This window comes from Microtus ochrogaster, chromosome 10 (genome assembly GCF_000317375.1).
Source record: "Microtus ochrogaster isolate Prairie Vole_2 chromosome 10, MicOch1.0, whole genome shotgun sequence".
NCBI classification, from domain to species: Eukaryota; Metazoa; Chordata; class Mammalia; order Rodentia; family Cricetidae; genus Microtus; species Microtus ochrogaster.
This window is the reverse complement of record NC_022016.1, coordinates 10527507-10539064: the sequence shown is the minus strand read 5'-3', so window position 1 is coordinate 10539064 and position 11558 is coordinate 10527507.

The window sequence follows — 11558 nt, the reverse complement described above, 5'->3', positions numbered from 1 at the left end:
AGCCCCGCCGCTCCTATTTCAACACCACATAGATAGTAAGCCTCACAAATTTCAAGTACAAGAAATGGAAAAGATTATCTCAAGTTTTGAAGACAATATACAACAAATGGATACCTCTTACCGATGTTCAGATATAAGACAACCCCAAATGTCTGTACCTTCCAGAAGTCCTCTGAGTCAATTAAAGAAAAGACAGGGACTTTGTTGACAAGATTAAAAATCATTGTTCCAATGATTACTGGTGTCTAATGCAAGACATTGAATTATATTATTCAGAAGTATTTCTTTATGCATTTCTAAAAGGTATGTACTTAAGGGAAGGGTAATAGAGTATGCTAGTATAACATCTTCCTCCTATGCCTTGATTATTGAACTCAAACTCTCACACAAACTTGGCTAACACTGCAACACTGAGCCACACCTGAAGTCTTCATGGCATCTCTTTCTCAGAAAGATTTTCTTTTAATATACTGGACACTCTCTTGCTCCATAAACATTTTTTATCTTCTTCCCATTTCTTAAAAGCTGTCCTCAGTTCCCTGAGCACATTCTATTCATAATTGGAAAAAGTACTTGAACAGCTGAATGAATAAATAAGCTATCCATTGATTAGTACAGAGAGATGTAAACTTTCAATGTGATTGCATACAGTAAAAGAAGGCCATCTCAAAGGATATAAATTCTAGTGCTGTTAATATGTTGTTCTTGGTTATACATGAGTGTTTTCCAGATGCTTGACACAGAAAGAGCATGTGAAAGGAAGTCGATGAATGATGAAACTGCTTTTTCTTTATAGCTGTGATTACTTAAAATTCACAGAACTGTAGCTCCCAAACTGAGTTCATTACATATTAAGTTTTTCAAACAAATTAAAGAAAAGTAATATTAATTAAGTCAGTTTATGCAAAAAATCTTAGAGAAAGCTCTATAAATCCACTTTAAGAGACATGTGTGACTTTCAAATCAAAGACTACTACTGATCTAACAAATACAAGGAAAAACTTTTCTTTTGAACATAAATAAGTAACTCCTAAGCAAAACTGATTTAAAAAATCCACAAATTATAGGAAATGAATAAACCATTATACTGTGTCTTATCATGAATGGTTGCTCTAATAGCATCAGCACAGATAATTGTCAGTAACACAGAATCAGAATTATTATTCTGTTAAAGTGGGATAAACAATTCTATCAAGATTTCTGAGAACAAAATTTTGAAAATTCAGATACCATTTTTATTACACATTTTAAGTAAAATGATTATTTAAGAATGTCAGTATCAGGTAATAAAGGCTACTATAAAAACATTATAGTTTATATAAACAACAATATCATACATGACATATAGTTATCCACATGTTCATGTACTTAGATGAATGCAGATTATATGTGTGTGTATATATAAATATAAATATATATGTATATATATATATAAACACATATTTTAGAAAGTTTCCTGGAATTAGAGAAGATAATTTTAATATATTATAGGATAAATAAATCCCAAAGAAAAAAAATATATCCTGTTCTTTCTGGTATCAAACCATTTTTTAAGGCAATAGTAACTGATTAAAACATTCTTGGTTTAGGATAAAGAAAAGATAATTGTGTACAACTGAAAGTCCAAATAAAGAAGACTCAAAAAAGAACCCCTCACATGCCATATGTCACAGTGAAAGTTTTATTGCTGTGAAGAGACACCATGACCATGGCAACTCTTATAAATGAAAACATTTAACTGAGTCTGGCTTACAGTTTAGTTCATTATCTTCATGATAAGACACAGCATTCTGCAGGCAAACATGATGCTGGAGAAGAAGCTGAGAGTTCTATGTTTTGATCTACAGGTAGCTGAAACAGACTGTGTACCAAACTTAATATAGCCTGAACATATATGACTTCACCCCCACAGTGACACGCTTTCATCTTCAAGGCCACACCTACGTCAACCAGGCCTTACTTCCTAATAGTGCCACTCCCTATGGCCCAAGCATTCAAACACATGAGTCTATGGGAGCAGTACCTATTCAAACCACAACACTTAATACTGTATACACAAAGCAATATGTATTGAAAGATTCAAGAGAGAAACACATCCATTCAAGTGATAGCCATCTTTTAGAACAGAAACCTTAAATGGCAGAATAGTTTAGAAAGACTTACTTCAAGGTTTTAAAGATCACAGGAACAAACTCAGAATACTATAGCTAATGAAACTATCGTAATTGAAATAGAAGACTTTACACGATACAAGCAAACTAATGGAATTTATATTATCTAAGATAGCTTTTCAGAGGATACTAGAAATAATTTTTTGAACTGAAGAGAATGATAAACACAGGAACTGTTAAACCACCATAGAAAATAATAAAGCAAACAAGGATAGGCCAGTCACTTCCCCCCCACATCAAGACACACACACACACACACACACACACACACACACACACAACCAAATAATACCAATTAACACTTTGAAATATCAATTGTGAGTATATCTTTTCAATTTCCACAATCAAAAGGCATGGTAAATGACATGTCTATATCACCTTTTCCTTCACGGTTCAAGGAACGTTTCTGAAGAAAGGGCAAAAAGATTGGATGAGTTATAATGCAGGATAAAGCAGGAAGGACTGGAACCAAATAGTGTCCACTGGATGTGACACTACTGCTGTACTCATAAACCCACAGAAGATGTGGTTGCCTACAAAAGACAAGATGTTGACAAGATCAAGCCAGTCAACAGCTCTTCAACCTCGTCAAAGAAATATCTTTATGCAGTGGAAGGCAGTTGACACAGAAAGTCATAACTGGTGAAAGTGCAGAAAATAAGTGACTGTGAAGTGATCAGCCACAAATTTGTAATTAAATTCTATATCATACCCCTTCCCCAAGGTTCAGGGGATATTATGAAAGTATCAGGAAAGATTGTAAGACTCAGAGGTTAGGGAGGACTTTAGCAAAGCAGTATCTTCTGGACATGGCAGGACCAATGCACTTATGAAGTAAAAGCACTATGGTTGACTGAACATGATACACAAAGATTAACTCAGGCAGTATTCTAGCATGGAGTGGAAAGGGATTTATGAATAGCAACCCCTAACTGAGAAGCTATGGAGAGCTTATGACTTCTGGGAAAGGGATGATTAGTTTCCTCTAAAGGTGTCACCTCAAGTATGTCAACCATGTTCCAGAGGATGGACCCACAACTAGAAATTTATGGACAGCATAAATTGGAGTACATGAGTTATTAAATAAAAAAAGATTAAGACATGATATAGGGGATTAGGGAATTGCTGGCAATTCTGAGAGGAGTTGTTGGGAAGAGCTGAGGAATATGATCAAAATATATTCCGTGAAATACTCAAAAAATTACTAAAAATATTTTTTAGAAAAAGAAATATGAGATTTTTTGGATTGTAACTATAATTAATTTCTTTAGTTAAGAAGAAACATGTTTTTGATAACAAAGCTATTTATCTTTAAGAAATCATATAAAGTTGGGAGAAAATATAGGACAAGTTTGAGGGAGAATATGCACAAATATCATCAAAATGTAATGTTTATGTGTATAAAAATCTCAAAAACTAAATAGAATTTCTCCCCTTTAAAGGTATAACAAGAAGATTAACTTAAAAAAGTAGGATCCATACATTTGCTTCCTCCAGTAAACACATATCATCATCAAAGATAGATACTAGGTTAGGGTGAAATTGTAGGAAAAGGTGTTTTTAAGCAGATAGAAATAAGATGCACATAGATATCACTGCTTTAATATATGACAAATTAGACTCTCCAAAATAAGTAAAAGATAAAACCAATTCATGCTGATTAAGCGAATAATTCATCAAGGGGACATTGTGATCATAAATGTAGCCAGTTTCATAAAATAAATGCAACTATATATAACACCACAAATTAACTATACTACAGGAAAAGTAGGTAACTTCAACAGATCCCCCACAAAAAGATAAAGGCATTACTGGAAAAAATACATGCAGAAACATTGGAGACAAATGATACTATAGAGCAAAGAAAATCAATAGCCATTTGCAGAATACTCAAACACTGCAGAATAAATATTCTTTTCAGGAACCTATGAATCTTTCTCTAAAATATATCATGTGTTAGGATATAAATCAAATTTTAGCAAATACAGGATAATTGAAATAATTTTATGTTCCAGTGAATACATCTAGAAATTCACAATAAGTGAAATGACATAAAATTTATGAACTCATGGCAATTCAACAATACACTATTAAGTGATGATATAGACTAAGTCATTGTAGATACCAAAAAGGAATATATTTAAATGAAATAAAAATGTAGGCACAAAATATGAAAACCTATGAAATATAATAGCAACACTCCTAGGAGTGAAGTTTATAACCATGGATATACTAACAAACCAGACAGCACTCAGATAAAAATCTTAATCATGCTTCTTGGGGCTTTGAGAAAGAAAGGACAAGCCAAACCCCGAGGAAGTAGATGAAGAGCCTAAGGAGATGACTCAGTGGGTAAAAGCACTAATTCCACAAGCCTGACAACCTGAGTTTTAGTTTTTTGGGCTACAAAAATTAAGTCAGATGAGTTGGTACACATCTGTAATAGCAACAATCCTATAGAAAGATGAGAGGCAGAGACGAAAGAATCACCTGGAATTTAACAGGCTAGGTAGGGATGTGCTGTTTAGCTTTGTTCTGTTGTTGCTGCTGTTTTTTGTCACTTCACAAGTTGGAGTCATATGAGAAGAGCAAACCACAGCAATGAAAAGGCCTCCATCAGTTTGTCTTGTAACCAAGTATGTGGGGGAACTTTCTTGATTACTGATATGATATAGAAGACCTCAGCCCACAGTGGATGTGGGCATTCCAGAGCAGATAGTTCAGGGATGTATAAGAAAGCAAACTGAATAAGCTGTGGGGAGCCAGCCAGTAAGTAGCATTCCTCTATGGCTCCCACATCAGTTTCTTCATTCAGTTTCATGTCCTGAGTTCCTTTCCTGGATTCCCTTCATGATGATGTGTAAAGGCTAGGTCAGATATCCATTCCAGGAAATGCCACAAAGGTTCTAACTCCAGATACTTGGATTCCAGTGAAAAACCATAAACATGAACAGAGAAACAGCATACCTCCTCCCAAACTCAGCATCCTACTTTAAAATTTTCTAAGAAAGGCAATTTAGCTAAAGCACAAGACAAAGACTCAAAATTGGCAACTATAAATATGTTTCAGGATATTAAAGAGGATACGACAAATGTCTGAATGGGGACTGTGAGAATATAAGCAATTGAGTTAAATCATAAAACAATTAAAGATATGAAAATAGAATTTAACAAGGAAATAGAATTGCTAAGAAAATTATAAGATAAATAAATATTAAAAAAATTCAGGAAACCAAAAACTCAGAAAAAAGTTTCACTAACATTCAATGAATTGGAAGACAGAATTCAAAGACTTGAAGAGAAGGTAGAAGAAATGAATCAAACACTCAAAGAAAATGTTAAATGTATAATTAAATGTATAACAATCTAGGCACAAACACCCAAAAAATCTGGGACATTATGAAAAGTCAAAAATATACAAATAATAGTTGTAGAAGAAGAAGAAGAAACCCAGGTCAAAGGTGCAGAGAATATTTTTAACAAAATTATAGAAGAAAAGTTCCTCAGTTTAAAGAAAGGAATGTGTATCAATGTACAGGAAGCATACGGAACACCAAAGGCAGGATCAGAAAAGCAAATCCTCATGACACATTGTAACCTAAATATTAAATGGGTAGAAAAAAGAGAGATTATTAAAATTGTAAAGAAAAAAGACTAAGTCACATATAAAACAGACCCCTTCAAATAGCATCTTGACTTTTTTCAGTGGAGATTTTGAAAATCAAAGGACATGAACTCACCATGTATTCACCTTGAGCTGAAAATAATCATGTACTTTGCTGCCATCTTGACTAGGGGACCACAGCACATGCTTAATTAACCATGTAACGTAACCATCTTGTCTAATGATATCATAAAGAAGCTAAATGCCATGGTCCTTAACCACCATCTTGGTTAATGTCATCAAATGGCAGAAGCTAAAATTGCTGTACCCGTAAAGCTTCATGATCTACTACAACTTCTGGAGAATCAGTGCACCCTATTTTTATCAGAAGAAGGGGGAGAAGGCATCAAACTGCTAAGGTGTTATTTTAATATTTTGTTTTAATTTTGATACAGTTTTTAGAAGATACACTTACTGATTTCCAAGAAGAACCTTAACGTTTCCTCTGTTGCCTGCCTGTAACTCTGTCAGTCATACTAACAAAGGGAGCCAACATTTTGATATTCCCAGATCCAGACCGAGACTAAAGGATAAATTGCCAAGTGCTAGACAAGTGGGTGCTGGTGAAGAGCTGCTACAGTAAGCTCTGCTGGGTTTCAGTGCCTCCTAGTTCTGTTATCTCCAGGCATATTTTCCTCTTACTGAGGTAAGATGTTTTCCCTCCCCAGTACTCTATTGTTCCACATTTGTGTGCTTTTGCTTCTGCCCAATTTAATAACATGCTTGCCTTTAAGTTTACCACTTACAATGATTATTTATAAAAATAAAAATCTAACAAAAATGTTCAAAATTTATAGACATTTAGTGAGCAGTAGAGGAAGTAGTTCTTTGAGGCTTTGTAGGCATTCATGATTGTGCATGGATTGAGACTTCTCCAGAGATACAGCCACTGGGAAGTTGCACATGATTCTTTACTCAAATCTTCATTCCTGTTCCTGTCAGTTACCCTAAATAAACTTGTCAGTTAAAAAGATAAAAATTAGTACTATTTTGTGTAGGGAATAATTAAATACTTTTCTGAGATATGATTTTCAAATCATTACTTTGAGGAGGCATTATTTTAGTTTTATATATATGAAATTTGTTATTCTGTAAAAAATGAACAAACCAGCAAGCATTGGTAATACATTTGTATAAGATCTAATTTTATAACCCAAGAGTCATGTGAACTCAGATGATTTTTATAACTTCTCTGTTTCTCCTCCATTTCTTCTCAGAGAGAAGAAATAGTCATCCCAACTTTGTTATGTCTTAGGGCAGATTAAAAAAAGAAATGGATGCGATTTCCTGGTACAGCACCTTGCATCAAAAGAATACTAACTATAAAAAACAATAGAGACAATTTTTTTTTAGAAAATAAAGGAAGATTTTAAATTAGAAAGTTTAAAGTAAAACAGTTGAACACAGTGTCAGAAGTAAATAGATCTTTTTGGCATTATTTTCTGAACAATAAAGTGTAACTACTTAATAGTATTGCTTTGTATTTGGCATCATAATTAATGTCAAGCTGACTTACATCATATATACAAGGTTGCATGTTTATTTTATGTTACCACAATGCCATGTTATATCTAGTTTGAAAACTTGAGCACAAAGTCTATCTAGAGTTGGTAGTTGGCTTGGAATCAGTTCATTTTGGATTCAGGGGGATGACTGGATTAACATGAATTGTAAAAAAATGTATTTCACCGGGTGTAGAGTTCCTTCTAGGAAACCCAGGACTAATATCCTCTGGCAACAGAAATGAGTGGTTGCAGGTAAGCCCATTCCATTACTCACTACCACCAGAACAAAAAAAAAGGCATATGTTGTGCACAATTTCTTGATGACACTTGACGATGTAGTGTTCATATACCTCCTGAACTGTGAAGTGTGGATGTGCTGATTAGGCTTATCCTTACTTTTAACCTGTTGATAGTAATGAACCAGACCACAGGCAAGGATTCTGAAATAGGTGGTGGTAGGGGAGAGAAGTGAGAAAAGATACAAAGCTTTAGAAAGTTGAGACGTAATAACCCAAGGGGACAGAAAAGTCAGCATATGAGCATGCAGACATGGCATATTTTATAAATCAAGAGCATTTTTTATGTAGCACTCAAAGACTTCATTCAACATGTACCTATACACAAAAGCTTAGTCTTTATACAGACTTAGCTATAGGACAAAGATGTGAGACTAAAAAGAGAAAAAAACTTAAACTAGACGATTGGTACTGCTGGATAAAAGTTTTAAGTTGTTTTTGGAAAGCACTTTTAGTCTTTAATAATTAATTGGACATTTTGGGAAGCCCATCATGATCAATCATTTTGCTTTTGCAAATGGAACGATAGATTGTAATTAGCTCACCACATGCCATCCTCTAACACGGTGTTTATTCAAGCAGGGGTTATGTGGTCTGAGTCTGCCCACATTCACAAAGTCCAAGACCCTGAAAGCTCATCTTAGAGTCCAGGCTATGTTCAAATTTACCTTACATTTATAAACCACACATTCCTCCTTTCACTGTTCATTATTCCACCTTTTCTCCTACCTAACATGACTTCTTCATGTGGACATATGTCATGTAGCTAAACTCCAGACTTAAAAGGCTTTCAAGACTATTTATGTTCAACATAGTTTCCACAGTGAAACCACTCCTGGAATTTAACTGCTAATCTGTGTCTAATCTGCGGCTGACACACATAACAAGCCTATGCTCTTTCCAGTGCAATTCATCCTGTGACCTCAACAGATAGTCATGTCACCTTCATATAAACTGAGGCCATCAGGCAGAAATCCTTTCCTATCAAGGATTGGAGATAGGCTCTTGATTATATGTTGACAATAAGACTTGAACATCAGTCAAGAGTCTGACCTTAAGGCAGACCTCAAGTACAAGCCAAAGGTTATTTACAGCCTTCTAGCCTGGCAGGACTTCTGGGCAAAACCACAGACGTTCTCACATATTTCTGATTTTCTCCATCCAGCAGATGAGTCACATAGCTACAGCCACGATGACCTGCTCATATTTCCCTAGGACACAAGTTAATCAGGACAGTGACAGCAGAGTAGAGTCAACAGAGGGAAACACATTTGTCTGTCTTCCAAAGGGAATACGAACAGAGGCATAATAAGCTAACAGAGCTTGTGGTTGAGTCAGCTCCTCCTCAATTGACAGAGGAAGAGCTGTCTTATATCATATAGATATGACTTTATATGTTTAACTGACTAAGATAGTCAGGCTCAACATAAATTTTTTTCTTGGTGTTTGGCTAACCTCCATCTAAAAAGAATTTTATCAGCTCAACTAGTTGATTTGTCCATGAATATGGAAACATGGATTCAGAGGAACAGAAATAAATGTAGTTGACAAATGTGAGGCTAGTATATGTTGCCAGAGATCATCAATTTAGATTTTTATAAGAAATCCTAAAAAAAAAAAGAAATCCTTTCCCCCCTTTTTGCTAAGCAGCTATTATGAGGACTTTTTCAAATATTGCTCATTGTAGAAGTACTTATTTCCCTAACTTGTATCAATATTATTTAGAATATTTAAAATTTGAACTTAGTACTGACCAAGAAGACAATTAAATTTTTAAATACCATGATTTCCAAAGAACATAGGTTATACATTTGAAGCAACTATGACCCTCATTTAGATAATTATCAAGTGCTGTTTTATAAATATGCTTAGGAAACACAAGTTTTTTTTCAGTTGTTTAAGACATTTTTCTATTTAAAAATTGACTTAGAAACCTTGCCAAGTGAAAAAGAAAAACAAGAGAACAAAATTATGCCTCACATAAAAGAAGCAATTGCATTTTCTAACCCTTAGCAATTTAACCACTCATTTCTTTAAACAAAAATGGAGTGTAGGGAGCAGGGGGTAGAAAGCTTGGTAATACTAATTATATTTCTTCACATCAACAAAGCAAAGCACTAGTCATCAAATATATCTGATAATGAGCATTTTTTCACTGTGTCATGAAAGAGAAATTGATAATAGTATTGGAAGTTAATAACAAATTACATATGAATGGCTATTTCAATAATTAAGCAAGAAATTGATTTCTTGCAGATGCCTTTTCACTTAAAAAATTGCTTCAGGTAAATTCCCTAATATAAATAAAGATGAACAATTTCAGAAGATTTAACAACCTTGCATATATGCACACCAATGTAAGTACAGAGACTGCACAGTCTGCACTGTGAAATAGGACATGGAGATGAGCATTGCAACACTCAAATAAAGAAAGAGTAAGTCTGCATCTAACATACATATGATCAGACAGGAGGTGGGTGATAAGGAAGAGGAGAAAGAGAGGGAGAGATTGAGGAGCCTTTCCTAATTCCTGTATGAGTTTCATGCTAATATGTAGAGTCCCCATGTTTAAGATTTTTAGATTACACAGATTAAATCTTTGAGTATGTTTATTTGTTCTTCTGGTTAAGACCAAGTGAAGGAACTACAACGAAGTTCTTATAGACAGAAAATTTACTTGCTGTCAACATATTCATTACTAATATGTATCAGCCCTTCATGCAAATGGAAGCTACAGAGGTGTGCACACAGATAACAAGGAATAATGATACTTGTTCTTTTTGAGAATCAGTGAACAGAATAGAAACAAAGAGAATTTCTGAGATGGCTATAATGCTTGCTTTGTCTACAGTGTGACAGCAATCTGTTTTAGTCCTAAGCTGGAAGAGAAAGAAAGAGGCATAACTCATGTAGCATAATATTGATTGTTATGGTTGAATATTATGAATTGAGTGTAAATGGGTCTTTACAAAAGAATTACCTAGACTCTGCTATTCTATTTAGGTTTCAAGAAAGGTGTTAAATGCTATTCTTATAGGGCCATTGTATTTTTTTATTTGGGGGGATATTTGAGTTGAGCCTGGTTTCTTACATACACCAGCCATGTGTTCTGCCACTGGAGATACTCTTCTAAAGAGAGCTAACAGGCCACCACATTTAGATAAACTAATTGAACCTTGTGTCATTGTTTTAGGTTGCTTGAAATACACCCTTGGGGCTGGATCATTTGAAGCACCAGAAATCTGTTGAAGCTAACCCACAGATCTGAATGCCAGAAAGCCAATAACAGGGTTTGATTTTACTGGAGGCACTTTCCTTGATTTATATATGGCTGCCATCTTTAGATGAGCACTCTCTTCATTATTGTTCAATATAGTGCTTGAAGTATTAGCTAGAGTAACAAGACAAATAAACACAAATGCAAAGGAAGAAGTCAAAGTATCATTAGTGACTTGACTAAGACTGTCTCCAATAGGCTTGGTGTGATATCTAGTTTTAGTTGTCAACTTGATTACATATGGAATTAATTAAAACCCAAGTGGCTGGGTTTACCTGTGAAGATTTTTTTCTTAAATCATTTTAAGTGAGAAGACCTATTTTTAATCTGATATTTTGGGATGGAAAGATACATCTTTAATTCAAGCCTTTTGAGGTGAGAAGACTCTCCTTTAATCTGGGCAATACTTCTGCTGGCAGCCTATATAAAGGATATGGAAGAAGGAAGCTTGCTGCTGTCTTGCCTGTTTGCTATCACTCTCACTGGAAAGAACATTTGACTAAAGCCTTCTTCTTTGAGATTCTGGCATAAACTATAGAGCAGCTGAGATATCCTGTCTAGTGGACTGGATATTAGATCCTCAGATCTTCCAATGATAGACATCCATTGTTGGACTAATTGGGTCATAACCTGTAATAAATCCCA